The sequence below is a fragment of the Pelophylax lessonae genome (genome assembly GCF_965119305.1).
Source record: "Pelophylax lessonae genome assembly, chromosome: 2".
NCBI classification, from domain to species: Eukaryota; Metazoa; Chordata; class Amphibia; order Anura; family Ranidae; genus Pelophylax; species Pelophylax lessonae.
Window position 1 is genome coordinate 412,022,877 of NC_138769.1, and position 15,154 is coordinate 412,038,030.

Genomic DNA, 15,154 nt, shown 5'->3' on the forward strand with positions numbered 1-15,154 from the left:
TAGTAAAAAAAAAAAAAAAAAAAAAAAAAAGAAGGTTTCTTGCAGCTCTCCAATTAATTGTTTAATGGAGCAATAATATTAATATATTTCAAGTTTACATTTTCAGCACCAGTCCATTTTAAAGCTAAACTCCAGGGATAAGAAAAATAGCAATAATACCCGCTTCCCCACCCCCTTCCAAGGAAAGGGTTAAATGTTCAATTTTACCTAAGCTACCAGTGAAAAACAAAAAGACCTTTACTTACCTAATCCCTCGCTCCCACAGGCTGTTTTCATGCAATGCTACTGGCTCCTGCAGCCTCTTCTCTAAGGCACCCTGGCAGGCATCATCAAGTACAATGCAGAGCCAATAGCCCTGCATTGTGCATGAGGACAGCAAACGACCTGCCACAACTGAAACATCAGGGGGAAGGGAGGAGTGGAGATAAGGCAAGGATAAGTCCTAGGCATAAACAAATATTTAACCCTTTAAATGCAGGGGTAGCCTCAAATGCAAGAGAGGATTTTTCTTTTTCCCCGGAGTTTAGCTTTAAAAATCAACATAACCCAGAATTGCAATTTCAAGTTAGAAAAAGTTTGAATAGACATTGATGGGCTGAATCACCCACCAGGTTTTAACTGTAATGACAATTCCCTGCAGCAAGCAGACGACAGCTTCCCAATTATTGTTTGGAACACACTCAGTGTAGGGATAGCTCATCGCTGAAATTTCAGGAAAATAAAAGGAAGCAAATACATGGTTCAACTGGTTTACAGCCATGCGAAACTGAGCTTTCAGTTCCAGGCAAAGCTGGCCTTTAGGCTACATTCACACCTGAGCGTAGCGTTTTTCGCGCGTTTTTTACCGCGATTTTTGCGGCGTTTTTTACCGCGATTTTACCGCGATTTTTACCGCGATTTTTGTGCAGGCGTTTTTAGATTGAATAGAGATCAATGGAAAACGCCTGTAATCTGCCCAAAAAGAAGCTCATGTACTTTTTTGAGCGTTGGGCGTTTTGTATACAGCGTCAAAACGCTCAGATGTGAACAGGGGCCATTGAAATGAATAGGATTTTTCTTGTTGGGCGTTTTGAGAGCTGATCCTAGAGCAGAAAAACGCCCCAAAAACGCCCCAAAACGCCTACATGTGAACGGAGCCTTAATCACTACTCATCTTTATCTATAGAATACAACAATATAAGAAAAATAAGTAAATTATTTTAAAAAGCATTTTTTTACTTTTTATTAATAAAAATAGGAGGGGTCTTCCTTTACATCATCAAATGTCATTTGCTTTTATCTGCAAGACAATCAGAGAAGGAAGAATCCCACGCACACATCATTTTCACACATAGCAAAATACATTTTTAACTTACCATACATCCAAGCTCATCCAAGAGCCAAAGAAAAACATCCTGAAGATCACTTGAGACCACTATGGAAACCTAAAAAACCATCTGCTTGTGCAGCTGTCTAACTATGTAAAACATGCTTAAATGAAATATCTATTTTCACACAAACCATTTGCTAGAAATCTGGAAGCCTTCCAAAACCGGGATACAATACTGTAAGGTATATATACACAATATATACAATGTATATAACCAAATACTAGCCCTTTGTTACAGCTTATTAAAATCACATTTTAAGCCTGAGAAAACACATAAGCCTCATTCACACAGGACGTTTAAAAAACCGCTGTAAAAATTTGCTTTTCTTCGCGTTTTTGACTAGCGTGTATGGGCGTTTATGCACTTTTTTGGCGTTAGCGTTTTTAGGGTAAAAACACGCCCTATAATGTAAAAGCATCTAAAAATGCCAAAAGGGGCTTAATGCTTGTTACAGCATCTAGCAACGTTTTTTTGGCATTTTTACAGCTCAACAGCCTTTGCTCCTGGACGCACAGGCTGTCATTTTTTTCTACTGCCCAAACGCTTATGCCTCCAAATGCCTCTGCAAGTTTATGTGTGCATGGACACTAACTTAGAGAGGCAAATGTCGAACACCCTGAAGAAAGGTATGCACCAGGGAGTGTGTGGCCAAGGGTCATTGGAAGAAGACCGCCAAAGAGGACACCTGGCCCTTGATGGTACTCAAGACCGATTTCTGTTCAACCCCCCGTTGAAGGAAGGCCAAGATCCGAGCCACGAGAATTAGCAAGGAGGAACCCCAAGAGACTCATACCATGTGATGCAAGTCTTTCACGTACGATGGTAGATTTTCCTATAAGTAGACTTCCTAGCTTTTACAGAATGCAAAGTGTGCTCGTGTTGAATACTCCCAGAGGTGACACATCCCAAATAGTTAACAAGTAGGAAAATTCCCATATTGGTGGGACTTTATGAGCACTCAAATACTACATATAAACAAAATCAATTTTATGTAAGTGTGTGAATATATGTCTTTCTAGGAATTTTTTTGACATTATTGTACCATGCTATCATTGTAAAATGATCTTGTTTAATTAATTATCTGCAGACCACTATCCAAGGTCACCCCTGAAGAAGGAGTAATCATTGTCACTCCGAAACGCGTTGGGTCTTTACCCTGGGGTTATGTGGTCACTATTCGCCTGCTGATGTGATGTATTACGCCAAGCTTGCCATTTTTTAATTTTATGTAATATTTTTTCAATAAATGCCATTTTCATAAAATTGATTTTGTTTATATGTATTTGAGTGCCCATAAAGTCCCACCAATAGGGGAATTTTCCTACTTGTTAGCTTTTACAGCAGGATGGAAGATTGGCCCTTGGGACAGCAGATCCTCCCTGAGAAGAAGCTTCCAAGGTACGTTGGCAACTAGCCACACCCGATCGGCGTATCAGGTCCAGCGCGGCCAGTCAGGGGCCACTAAGATGACCGGAATCCCTTCTGCCTCGATCCTGCGTAGAAGTAGTGGCAGAAGCTTGAGAGGAGAGAAGGCGTAAATCAGAGGATTCTGATCCCACGGAGCCACCAGCGCATCTGTGGCGTCCATAGGATCCAGTGACCAAGCCACAAACCTCTGCACCTTTCTGTTGAGCTGGAGACGCAAACAGATCCACCTCGGGGGTGCCCCACCGGAGACACAACTGATGAAATCCCTCTGGATGAAGAGACCATTCCTCCTGGTCCAACGACTGCCGACTAAGGTAATCTGCCTGTACGGCGGAAAGGGCTGGAACTAAACGTTCTGCCCACCTGAGAATGCCAGCTACCGCCAGAGCAGCCAGGACACTTCTCGTGTCCCCTTGGTGGTTGACATAAGCCACGGCTGTGGCATTGTCTGATTGAGTGCGCACTGAACATCCTTGGAGATGATACGCGGTGACCACCATCCAATACAAGGGGAGGAAAGATTTCCCCTGCTGGAGTGCTAATGAACGAAGCCACCAGATCAGGGATCCAGATACTGGTGAGGGTTCACCTTCATGCTGAAGTGGCCTTGTCCATGGGTCTGAAGAAGCCCGCTCTTGATTTGCCAGACCAAGTTCGCTTGGATTCTCCAGAGGAGGCCACGAAGGGCTTTGATCCCTTGTCAGTCGACCCTGAGGGATGAAAAAAAACTTCATATGAGCCGAGGAGGGTGGCCCACATCTACAGCGAGGGTCCTTGCCCTTAGTAGCCTGCGGAAGAAAAAAGTACTCTTCCCGCCTGTGAGACCTTTAATGATGTCGTCCAGGGTAGCACCAAACAGGCAATCTCCTTGAAAGGGAAGATCAGTCAAGGCCTTTTTAGAAGTCTGATCCGCAATCCAGCATTTGAACCAAAACACACGTTGAAGGACCACTGCTGAAACAGAGAGCCGAGCCACTAGGGGAGCTGCATCCAAAGAGGCATCACAGATAAATTGCAGCCCCTGGACCAGCTGGTCTGCCAGCTCAGCAAAGGCAGGGGGGAGCTACTCTCGCTCTAGATCATGGCGCAAAAGCTTAGCCTATTCTGTTAGTTTATGACACCAGGGCAATGGTGAATATCGGCCTCAGTGCCGAACCAGCCAGGGTGTACATATTGCAGCACACAGCCTCCGCCTTCCTGTCAGCCGAGCACTTAAAGGCCGGGAACTCTTCAACCGGAATCTTGGTTGCCTTGTTTAATCTGGAAACCAGAGGGTCCACCAACGGTGGAACAGTCCACTTAGGAAGGTACTCCCCAGAGGGGTATCGCCTAGAAAATCGCTTAGGGACCCAAGGGGACGCTTTGGTCGTCCCCACTCTTTAGTGACATATCTGTCAAAATAGGAGGGGAAAGGGAACACCTTTGCCGCTCTGGATGGCTTGGGAGAGCTAATGGGAACCTGTACCTCCGTAGCAGCTGCGTCCTCCATCTTTAAGGTCTCACGCACAGATACAAATCAGTGCGTCTTTTCGTGTGTGGTTGCAGAAGTGGAGGAATCCTCCTCACTATCTGAGGATTCATGGCACGTGGTCGCAGACCCAGCATGGTGACCCACGTCTGCAGTGGCCGAATCAGATTCAGGATCTGATGAGACAGGACAGATGAGGCAGGTGAAGGCGCTTTTTACCAGCCCGTTGCCCAAAAGCCACCTCCACCCGGGACACAAACGGACTCCAGGACCGCCCCCAGTGCATAGGTGGATGGTTGAGACCCGGAGGGCCCTGCAGCCTCAGAGAGGAGATCAGGTGGGGAGATGTGCTCCAAAGACTCCATGAGTTACCAGGGGGACCCCACAAAAAAGTGTAAAACACTAAGGAACAACCCCCACGGCTCTGGCAGCACCACCCGGTTGCCAGTCACAGAGCACCAATTGATCCTCAGCAGAGAGGAAGAGGACCCCACCAGACTCATCACCCCACAGAAACCAGGCACCGCAGCCACCAGGAGAATCTGCACTGCACGAGCGGTGATCAGGAAATGAAAGGATCCAGGAGTCAGCACCAGGGGATGTGGAGGGGCTCCCACTGCCGAAGATGCCGCCCAGAAGGCTTCACAGACATGGCCGCCGCTGTTTTCTATGGCAAACCGCTGCAAAATGGTTACCAGACTACACAAACATGGCCAATGTGCATTGCAGCACAAGGCTACAATAAAATGGCGGCACCACAAGGCTCCCAGGGTCCCATGAGGGATCCCTAGGCCTCAAGAACAGGCCCAGGCAGGACGGGGGCCCTGTCAGGTGCCCCCACTGGGTACAGCCCCCCACACAGCCGATTGTCCAGCCGCAGGCGGCACTCCCCCCCTCCCCCATCGCCAGCATAGCGCTCTGCCCCCACACCAGGAGGTGGACCAGACCACTCACACAGCCCCAGCATAAGTGGAGGGGGGGTAGGATGGGGGGGGGGGGAAGAGATGAGGGGGGGTGCCTGATGGCAAGGAGGGAAACCCGGGGATCTGACTGTCCCATGGAGGGGCCCACATCCTCCCTAAAACCCTCCAGGGGGAGATAGCTGCTCACCATACCAGGAACCAGACAGGCACCGCTCCAGACAGAACCCCTCGCTTTTGAAATGGGGGGGGGGGGGCTGTCGGCCAGGAGGAATGCTGTGACTTGGGCCAAGACTAGATTGTATGTGACCTCATGAGACGTTTAACTCACAGGCCAGCCCCCGTCTGGTGGGGCTGTCGCGGCTGACCTAGCACAGAGCTGAGGTCTGTGCTCACTCGCTGGCCAGACTGGGGTGCTGGGGTGACCACTGGTTCTAGATTATCCAGCCAGTCGCCCAGTCTGCCAGTTGATTTTAGATCTCACAGGAAAAAAAACAACAGGAGAAAAAAAAAAATCTAACTAAAAAGAAAAAAAATTGCCAGGGCCAGAGATCCCAGCAAGGAACGCGGTCCTTACTTCTGACTAGGCAGAAAAAAAAAAAAAAACTGAGCACCTATCGCAGAGAGAGGGAGTATACCCCCTGGGACTGTTGTAAACTCCATATTTTGGAGTACAGGACACAGGCAGAGTATTCATAACCACCGGGTTCTAGGCGTGTACCTACCTACAAGCGATTGAACACTAGCAAAGCTTTGGAGTCCTCAGGTTTTGTAGAAAGCAATGCAGTGTAACCAAGAAACAAAAAGTGAGGGCTGCCAGTGTCCAGTACTATACTCCAGGACATGGAATTTACAGGCAGTAAATTTCCTCTAATCTTCATCATACAGTACAGGACACAGATGGAGAATTTATAGATCCTCCGACAACCCCAATGAATGAGAAGGGTGGCCACAACTAGGCAAACAGAACTGTGCCAACACACCCAAGAACAGAAAGGATCTACAGACCCATCTTCAGAGTGCTGCTGTACAAAACCTCATGCATGAAAGCTGTATCCGCAGAAGATGCAATGTCCACTTGGTAGAACTTTGAAATGGCATGAACAGCAGACCAGGCGACGGCCCTACAAAGCTAGGCTACAGAAGTCTGTTGCTGGAAATAGAGTGTAAGTGATAAGACAACTAATTGCTAGAAATCGAGTTATTGTGCACTTTATAGCAGGAAGTCTGCTGCGGGGTCGTGAGGACAGGATACATAGGTAATCCGTCTTTCTTTTTTTTTCCAAAAGAAAGACTTTATTAAACAGATGAAATAAAAAGTACAGAGTCCAGAGTAATTCGTCTTTCTAATCGAAGCTATTGGTTTGAGGTATACTGGTATGGCTTGGACTATGTCCAGGCAACGAAGGGCAATTTCCTTTGGGTATTTTGGAGCAGGGTATAAGAATGGCAGGACTAGGTCTTCATTGAAGAGAAAGACTGATACCAAATTAGGAAGAAGGGATAGTCTTGGGTAGGGTTGCCACCTCATCCCTTTAAAACTGAACACATTTATTACACAGGTTCTGGAGCAAATTTAACGCAGAAAAGGCACTAAGTGAATTTAATTACCACCTTAATCAGCCACAGAACCTGTGTAATTGATATGTGTTCAGTTTTAAAGGGATGAGGTGGCAACCCTAGTCTTGGGTGTAGTATTACCGTGTCATTGTAAAGAATAAAGAGCGCCTCCTTATACAGTTGTATTCAAAATTATTCAACCCCCACTGAAATTGATCGTTTTGGCCAGCTTGACATTGATTTTGATCATTCAGTCATCCTGCTTACAATTAAATCAAAGAGGCAAGTGTAGTACAACATCCTTTTACAGTTATAACAGCTTTTAAACGTGAAGCATAGCTTGACACAAGTGTCTTGCAGCGATCTACGGGTATCTTCGCCCATTCGTCATGGGCAAAAAGCCTCCAGTTCAGTCACATTCTTAGGCTTTTGCACTGCAACTGCTTTCTTTAAGTCCCACCAGAGGTTCTCAATCGGATTTAAGTCTGGTGACTGATGGCCGCTCCAAAATGTTCCAGCCTTTAATCTGCAACCATGCTCTAGTGGACTTGGAGGTATGCTTGGGATCATTGTCCTGTTGAAAGGTCCAACGTCTCCCAAGCCTCAGGTTTGTGACGGACTGCATCACATTGTCATCCAATATCTCCTGGTACTGAAGAGAATTCATGGTACCTTGCACACGCTGAAGCTTCCCTGCACCTGCATTAGCAAAACAGCCCCAAAGCATGATTGACCCCCCGCCATGCTTCACAGTAGGCAAGGTGTTCTTTTCTTCATAGGCCTCCTCCAAACATAGCGTTGATCCATGGGCCCAAACTGTTCTAATTTTGTTTCATCAGTCCACACAACACTATCCCAAAACTTATGTGGTTTGTCCACATGAATTTTGGCATACTGCAGTCGACTCTTCTTATTCTTTGGAGACAGCAAGGGGGTGCACCTGGAAGTTCTGGCATGGAGGCCTTCATTACGCAGTGTACGCCGTATTGTCTGAGCAGAAACTTCAGTACCCACATCTGACAAATCTTTTCTCAGTTCCTCAGCAGTCACACGGGGACTTTTCTCCACTCTACGCTTCAGGTAGCACACAGCAGTCGAAGTCAGCATCTTCTTTCTGCCACGACCAGGTAGCGTTTCAACAGTGCCCTTTGCCTTGAATTTGCGAATGATGCTTCCTATGGTGTCTCTTGGTATGTTTAACATCTTTGCAATCTTCTTATAGCCATTGCCCTTCCTGTGAAGAGTAATCGCCTCGTCTCTTGTCTTCCTGGACCATTCTCTTGACTTCACCATGTTTGTAACCACACCAGTAAATGTCTAGAAGGAGCTGAGTATCACAGTCATTTTAAAGCTGCCTAATTGGTGCTTATTAGGCTTTATTGCTGCTCCCTGACATCCACGGGTGTTTTCAATACCTGATTGAAAACACTTCAATAAACCTCTGTTCTTCAGAGTGGTAGACTTTAAGGGGTTGAATAATTGTGTCAATGAAGAATTCACAAAAGAAACATTTACTACTGTATTACAAAACCAATTGATGTCATTTTAGTTGCATATGGTTCTTTAAGAAGTCCTTGTAGGATTTCATTCTTTATACAATTGCAAATGTACACTAAATTCCCTAAAACCCTTTACAGCATTGGGGGGTTGAATAATTTTGAATACAACTGTAGAAGAGAACCCCCAAATTCAAAAGGCATGTCTGACAGATGTGATAAGGACCAAAAAGGCCACTTTGCAAGAGAGGTCATCTAAGGGGAAAACCATGATGGGTTCAAAAGGGGGGGTTTCTATAGGGCAGAGAGGACCAAGCTAAGGTCCTAAGGAAGCACAGGGTATTGAATGGGGGCCTGATGTAGTATGCACCTTGAATAGAGTTTTTATGAGAGAACAGAGCCAGAGGGTTTTAAAAATATTAGACTGACTTGTAGGTTGTTCTCCCTTGAAGTTTTTTTTTTTTTTTGGAACACTATACCATTTTGCAGTTCACACGTGGGGTGCCTCTTCCGAGACACAGTTTGCTCCCTTTAGGGGTGTCTTGGGTGGGGGCTCCCTACGGTTTTGGGGGCTATCCCCTGCACTTACTAGATAGTGACCACCTTTTGTTCTCTTATAGCACGTAGGTTTGTCTACTTTTCTCATGACTTAACCCTAGATGTTTTAATAGCATTGAGGGCTGGGTATCCACCTGCTACAGTTGACCTCCACTTTTCAACTATTATTTGTTGTAAAATAGCCTTCACTATTGTACCACTTCCATTGTTATTTGTCTTTGTTACTCTCTAATAAAAATCTATTGAAATAAAAAAAAAAAAAATATTAGACTGAAACCTGTCCTTTTAGAGTGTCTAATGCCAAGTTCTGGTCAAGTCCTGATTGTAGGAAGACCAGGATTAAAAGGCACAGAGAAATCTTTGGGATTTAAATATCTGTGTTCACCCCAAGAAAAGAAGGATTTCCAGGTATGATAATAGATATTTTTTGGAAGTGGGCTTTTTTGCTTTTCACAAAATAGGAATGACAACATGAAGTCCAGCTTATAAAAGGCAAAGGGATCTCCAACAGCCATGCTGTTAAAACTAGTGACTGAGAAGAAGGATAGAACAGAGTGCCCAGAGACAGCAGGGTCTGACCTGTTTGGAAGGAACCAGGAGTCCAAGTACAGTATGTCTGTAACAGGTTCTTCTTCTGGGCCAGTTTGGTGCAATGAGAATCACCAGCCTCTTCTTGTGCACTATTTTAAAGGAGAAGAGGTAAAATTTGCACTTTAGTTTTGAAATATGAACCCTGATTGGGTGTACTTGCAGAATGAGAGTTCAGTGTTACAGAGTTCCCCTAATTGCTCTGAGCTTCAGAATGTTGATGATGTGCTTCCACTGATGACATGTTGGGGTAGGAGGGACTGGAACACTCCTCCCCCAGCTTAAAAGGCTCTTACCTGTTATCACCAGTGATAAAGAAGGAAAAGACATGCCTATTGTTAAGGTTGAGCTGGAGATCCACAAAGTTCATGAATTTCTTGCTTGGCTGAACAGGAGCATGGGTAGGTAAAGAGAAAGAGCATGCTTGTTCCAGGTCAAAAAGAGGTGTCGGAGAGGTCTTGCATAAACAGCACAACCTAGAAAGAGGCTATCACCAGGCCTAGAATGCCCATAGAGAATTTCATTGTGGGATCTCTCTTTAGCCTCAATTCTTCCTCTCTGGAAGGAAAACCTTTGCTTGGCATGTGTTCAAGACTAATCCAAGTATTCCAGAAGAAGAGAGGGCCGGAGAGCAGATTCTTGGAAGTGGATCACCCAACTGAAAGCCTGGAGCATGTGAATTGTTCTGTGGATGTTTGCAGACAGCTGGACAGGAGAGGAGTCCTAAGCCAAAAGACAGTGTGACAAACTGGAAATCATTGCTTGAAGACTGCAAAGTGCAGAAAACACTGAGGTGCAGATAGGCATCTTGGATGCCTACAGATGTCAGATTCTCTTGGTCTCATTTTGGCAATAATAAGACCTCACAGATTCCATGCAAAATTTTTTTGGTTAAAGTTATTTTTAGAGGGATTTTGGGTCCAAAATAGGATGCCAGATCACGTGATCCAGCGCAGAGGTGCTGCCCTGTAACAGTAAAACTGTTATAGGGTGGACCCTAAGTGGTCTCAAACTTCCTATCTGCACAATCTTTGAGAGAAGAAACATCTTCAATTAGTACAAGACTGAGATGGCAGGATCAACTAACAGAACAGACCACTTTTTCCAATCTTTTATAGATTGACCAAATTGTCATAGATTACTCATTCTATTTGTTAGTCAAATCTTTTTAGATTTTGCTGGTCTTTTTGTACCCAAAAGGGCATGGCGAGATGAAGGAGAATCAAATGGGACAATGCTGAGGCATTGTGAGCATATCCACATCATCAAGCATATTGCGTGAAGCTGCAATTGCAGTTCCACTAGCACTGCCGCCAGGTCATCTTCATTACCTTCTATGTTTACCTCTTTTAGGCTGGGCATATCAGGCTCAGACTCAGGTAAAGATGGAGAAGCTAGAGAAGGGATCTGACATTTTGGAGCACTGGACACAGATGACTGTAATAAAACCATAAGTTGTCCAAGAAATTGTGACAGTTGAAGAAAGAACTGCCTTTGTCAGGTGAGCCACTTGTCGTGTGCCTGAAATAGAACTACAGTATCTCACAAAAGTACACCCCTCACATTTTTTAAATATTTTATTAAATCTTTTCATGTGGCAACACTAAAGAAATGACACTTTGCTACAAAGTGAAGTAGTGAGTGTACAGCTTGTATAACAGTGTAAATTTGCTGTCCCCCTCAAAATAACTCAACACACAGCCATTAATCTCTAAACTGCAGGCAATAAAAATAAGTAAACCCCTAGGTGGAAATGGCCAACTTGGGCCCAAAGTTTCAATATTCAAGGAGCTGGTGGATGTTAGAGACCTTACGCTCCTCCACCATCCGTTCAAGGATGCCCCACAGATGCTGAATAGGGTTTAGGTCTGGAGACATGCTTGACTAGTCCATCACCTTTACCCTCAGCTTCTTTAGCAAGGCAGTGGTCATATTGGAGGTGTGTTTGGGGGTCATTATGTTGGAATACTGCCCTGCGGCCCAGTCTCCCAAGGGAGGGGATCATGCTCTGCTTCAGTATGTCACAGTACGTTGGCATTCATGGTTCCCTCAATGAACTGTAGCTCCCCAGTGCTGGCAGCACTCATGCAGCCCCAGACCATGACACTCCCACCACCATACTTGACTGTAGGCAAGACACACTTGTCTTTGTACTCCTCACCTGGTTGCCGCGACACACGCTTGACACTATCTAAACCAAAAAGGGTTTATCTTGGTTTCATCAGACCACAGGACATGGTTCCAGTAATCCATGTCCTTAGTCTGCTTGTCTTTGGCAAACTGTTTGCTGGCTTTCTTGTGTGTCATCTTTAGAAGAGGCTTCCTTCTGGGGCGACAACCATGCAGACCAATTTGATGCAGTGTGCGGCAAATGGTCTGAGCACTGACAGGCTGACCCCCCACCCCTTTAACCTCTGCAGCAATGCTGGCAGCACTTTTTCATCTATTTCCCAAAGAGAACCTCTGGATATGATGCTGAGCACATGCACTCAACCTCTTTGGTCGACCATGGCGAGGCCTGTTCTGATTGGAACCTGTCCTGTTTAACTGCTGTATGGTCTTGGCCACCGTGCACAGCTTAGTTTCTTCTTATAGCTTAGGTCATCTTTATATAGAGCAACAATTATTTTTTTCAGATCCTCAGTTCTTTGCCATGAGGTGCCATGTTGAGCTTCCAGGGACCAGTATGAGTGTGAATGCGATAACACCAAATTTAACAAACCTGCTCCCTATTCATAGTTACATAGTCAGTCAGGTTGAAAAAAAGACACAAGTCCATCTGGTTTAACCAAAAAAAACTGTATTGAAAACCCAACCATACAATCCCATATACACAATCCTAAACCAGTTGTTGATCCAGAGGAAGGCTAAAATAAACCCCAGAAAAGCATGATCAATTTGCTACAGCAGGGGAAAAAAATTCCTTCCTGATCCCCCGAGAGGCAATCGGATATTCCCTGGATCAACTATACCTAATAAAAATTTTAATACCCATTTATATTATGTACACCTAGGAAAGAATCCAGACCTTTTTTAAAGCAATCTAGTGAGCTAGCCAGAACCACCTTTGGAGGGAGTCTATTCCACATTTTCACAGCTCTTATGGTGAAGAAACCTTTCCGCATTTGGAGACGGAATCTGTTTTCCTCTAGACGTAAAGAGTGCCCCCTTGTCCTCTGTGCTGACCTTAAAGTGAACAACTCAACACCAAGTTCACTATATGGACTCCTTATGTATTTATACATGTTGATCATATCCCCCCTTAATCTCTTCTTCTCAAGAGAGAATAAATTCAGTTCCTCTAATCTTTTCTCATAGCTGTGGTCCTCCATGCCTCTCATCAGTTTGGTTGCCCTTCTCTGCACTTTCTCCAGTTCCCCCATATCCTTTTTAAGAACTGGTGCCCAAAACTGAACTGCATATTCCAGATGAGGTCTTACTAATGATTTGTACAGGGGCAAATTGATATCTCTCTCTCTGGAGTCCATGCCTCTGTTAATACAAGAAAGCACTTTGCTTGCTTTGGAAACAGCAGCTTGTCATTGCATGCTATTATTACGCTTATGATCTACTAGAACACCCAGATCCTTCTCCGCTATGGATTCCCCCAGTTCTACTCCACCTAGTATGTATGATGCATGCATATTCTTAGCCCCCAAGTGCATAACTTTACATTTATCAACATTAAACCTCATTTGCCACATAGTTGCCCAATGAAACAGTGCATTGAGGTCACACTTAAGACCTTGTAACACTAACAAGTCACATGACCCCGGGGAGGGAATATGCCTAATTGGGCCCGATTTTGGACAATTCACTTAGGGGTGTACTCACTTTTGTTGCCAGCGGTTTAGACATTAAATATGTGGAGTTATTTTGAGGAGACAGCAAATTTACACTGTTATACAATCTGTACACTCACTACTTTACAAAGTGTCATTTCTATAGTGTTGACACATGAAAAGATATAATAAAATATTTACAAAATTGTGAGGGGTGTACACACTTTTGTCAGATATTGTACAGGTCCCTCAATAAATTAGCATATTGTGATAAAGTTCATTATTTTCTGTAATGTACTGATAAACATTAGACTTTCATATATTTTAGATTCATTACACACAACTGAAGTAGTGCAAGCCTTTTATTGTTTTAATATTGATGATTTTGGCATACAGCTCATGAAAACCCAAATTTCCTATCTCAAAAAATTAGCATATTTCATCCGACCAATAAAAGAAAAGTGTTTTTAATACAAAAAAAGTCAACCTTCAAAAAATTATGTTCAGTTATGCACTGAATACTTGGTTGGGAATCCTTTTGCAGAAATCACTGCTTCAATGCGGCGTGGCATGGAGGCAATCAGCCTGTGGCACTGCTGAGGTGTTATGGAGGCCCAGGATGCTTCGATAGCGGTCTTGAGCTCATCCAGAGTGTTGGGTCTTGTGTCTCTCAACTTTCTCTTCACAACATCCCACAGATTCTCTATGGGGTTCAGGTCAGGAGAGTTGGCAGGCCAATTGAGCACAGTAATACCATGGTCAGTAAACCATTTACCAGTGGTTTTGGCACTGTGAGCAGGTGCCAGGTCGTGCTGAAAAATGAAATCATCTCCATAAAGCTTTTCAGCAGATGGAAGCATGAAGTGCTCCAAAATCTCCTGATAGCTAGCTGCATTGACCTTGCCCTTGATAAAACACAGTGGACCAACACCAGTAGCTGACATGGCACCCCCAGACCATCACTGACTGTGGGTACTTGACACTGGACTTCAGGCATGTTGGCATTCCCCTCTCCCCAGTCTTCCTCCAGACTCTGGCACCTTGATTTCCGAATGACATGCAAAATTTGCTTTCATCCAAAAAAAGTACTTTGGACCACTGAGCAACAGTCCAGTGCTGCTTCTCTGTAGCCCAGGTCAGGCGCTTCTGCCGCAGTTTCTGGTTCAAAAGTGGCTTGACCTGGGGAATGCGGCACCTGTAGCCCATTTCCTGGACACGCCTGTACACGGTGGCTCTAGATGTTTCTACTCCAGACTCAGTCCACTGCTTCCGCAGGTCCCCCAAGGTCTGGAATCGGTCCTTCTCCACAATCTTCCTCAGGGTCCGGTCACCTCTTCTCATTGTGCAGCGTTTTCTGCCACACTTTTTCCTTCCCACAGACTTCCCACTGAGGTGCCTTGATACAGCACTCTGGGAACAGCCTATTCATTCAGAAATGTCTTTCTGTGTCTTACCCTCTTGCTTGAGGGTGTCAATGATGGCCTTCTGGACAGCAGTCAGGTCGGCAGTCTTACCCATGATTGCAGTTTTGAGTAATGAACCAGGCTGGGAGTTTTTAAAAGCCTCAGGAATCTTTTGCAGGTGTTTAGAGTTAATTAGTTAATTCAGATGATTAGGTTAATAGCTCGTTTAGAGAACCTTTTCATGATATGCTAATTTTTTGAGATAGGAATTTTGGTTTTTCATGAGCTGTATGCCAAAATCATCAATATTAAAACAATAAAAGGCTTGCACTACTTCAGTTGTGTGTAATGAATCTAAAATATATGAAAGTCTAATGTTTATCAGTACATTACAGAAAATAATGAACTTTATCACAATATGCTAATTTTTTTAGAGGGACCTGTATATCCGGATGTAGAGGCCAAAAATCAGGTCCTGCTCCGGGGCAAGTGGAGCATAGCCACTCTGAGGCTGAGTGTTGTGCAGGCATTCAGCAGCACAAAAGTTTGCCTGAGTATCTGCCATAGCTCCCTTTTACCTG

At 44.7% G+C, this 15,154-nt stretch overlaps 1 protein-coding gene across 1 annotated transcript in view; it reads right to left on the bottom strand.

Moving 5' to 3' along the window:
* The window catches only part of LOC309546543 (gem-associated protein 8-like), a 44,541-nt gene that overhangs the window by 7,910 nt on the left and 21,477 nt on the right, over positions 1-15,154 (bottom strand). The gene's annotated exons all lie outside the window — the stretch shown is intronic.